Here is a 2,165-nt window from a genome sequence, read left to right on the forward strand (position 1 = left end):
AGCAACCAAAGTTTCTCATTGAGCCAGGGAACTGTGCCTTGTTCCGAGATCACCAGAGGGGTTGAACCAGGGAAGGACTTATGTGCTCTGCCTGTTTGTGACTGTAGCTCTTAAAACCAAGTGCCTTTGCCCATAGCAACCAGCGGGTGCTGCCTTTCAAGTTACTTCCACCCTGCATACACAGTTGCTCCAACCATGGCTGGGACAGACACTTATTATACTGCTATTCAGTGAACTTTTCCATGTGCTGTCACCCATTGCAACCACAGTGGGCCATTGTACCCATGGATTATCAATATGTCTAGTGATCTGATAATGCTGGACCAAGTGACTTTATGCTTTAAAATCCTGCTACCTACAGTAAAGTGTGCATGGAGTTATCTTCTTCCCATAGTAATTGGAGTAAGCACGCGGGAGCTTGCAGGAAGGACTGTCCTAAACCTGCTAACTACAGAGAGATATGTGCCAGAGACTTTGCTGTTACTAGAGGCAACCACCAATGTCAGCTGCCACCTGCTCCAAGTTGTTTGGGCACAATCGGTGCCAAGCTGCATGTTTGGACAAGTTCTGCAAGTATCAGTGTGCTTCCAAACTGCAGTACAGTTAACATGTGGTTACAGCAGAACGTGCGGAAAAAGGCCTACTTATCAAAGTTGTGGGCACCAGCCAGTATGGAAGCTTGGGGGTGGAGCCACACCCCAGAGGAGACCCAGTGTGCCCTGCTTACAGCGAGAGAGAGGAGCAAGATGGCGGAGGGTGCACGCGTGTACCCGGCTGTGACTTAGTTGCCTGATCTTCAGAAGCGGACACTGGTTGACACCAGTGTCTGGTTGTAACATCGCGGGGGATTCACCCTCGGGATGATCGAGAGGACTGAGTAATTGTGCTCGATGTGTCCTGAGTGCTGGATACCGACCATGGTGGTCAGTGCCTGGATCAATGTGGGTGCAGCAACAAGCCACTTTCCCAGCTAATATCTAGCAAGCGAGGGCCACAGTACTACCAAGTGGACCTGCAATCAGGACTGTGCCTATTACAGCCACAGAAGACATGAGAGGGCCTTAGATCATCCGTACAAGGCATGGTAGAGTCTGAGCTTGGTTACTCCCCTGTGAAGAACAGAGACATCGGGAAAGAAGGATGGAGATCTGCCTTGGCCTGCAGCCCGGTTGGGGACCTGGTAACTGCCCATAAGGAACCAGACACTGTTCCTGAAATTCTGGCTGTGTCTATGTGCTCTGCTGACCTCACTTGGAAGGAGCCAGTGAAGGAGGGAGATGTGCCCTCAGGCGAGCCAGTGGGGGAAGGCAGTGACAGGGCCATGGACTGGGGGTCGCCCTGACGGCTGGCACAATTTGGGCCCTTGGATGATGAGTTTGCTTATTGGTCATCAAGCAGTAGTTCCGAGGAGGAATGGGAGTGGGGATATTCTCAGGAAAAGTCCAGTCCGAGGTGTTGATAGTGCCAGATCCAGCTGAAGGGACCAGAGAAGCTGCAATGACCCCAGTCAGCATCAAACAAACCTTCTTTGACAGATCATCCACAACCCATAATAGAGTAGCTGAGTTTAAGAAGTGGGTCAAGAGGTCCTCCAACACTTGTGTCCTTCCAGGAAAAGGGAATTTAAGAGAACTGCCCAGGTTTTCCATGTTTCGGAGGGAAGTGCAGCGCAAAACAGCTCTGGAGTGGTGTCTGGACTACCCCTATGTCCCTCCCCGACATCATGGACATCATTGAGAACTCCTGGGGAGAGTGGTAGGATAACCTGGCACATGCACATCCCTAAGCCTCTGTGTGTACCGGATTGTGGGGAGACCTGGGCCCAGTTTCAAAACATTCATCAGGAATGGAGGCTGGGGAGGGCAATCTACAAGGACAAAGTGGTGATCATGAAGGCAAGCACAGCCTGCTATGAGCCACTCTGTTGCTCCTAGGAGAGCTGCTGGCACTATGAGAAGATTGTCAAACCCTGACTTTTATCTGTGAGGGACTGCTGGAATGTGCAGCTTACAGGTGAAGGTCTTTACATGGACAGCTGGGAGACTGATGTCTGTGTTTTTCCTTGTTTATTTTGGAATAGGCTGGCCTGCCATCCTGGCCTATACCAGCTGGATGAACACTTCCCACTGTTGAACTTTGGTGAGGCCTGGATCTTGACATTTAAA

The sequence above is a fragment of the Rana temporaria genome, chromosome 4 (assembly GCF_905171775.1).
Source record: "Rana temporaria chromosome 4, aRanTem1.1, whole genome shotgun sequence".
NCBI classification, from domain to species: Eukaryota; Metazoa; Chordata; class Amphibia; order Anura; family Ranidae; genus Rana; species Rana temporaria.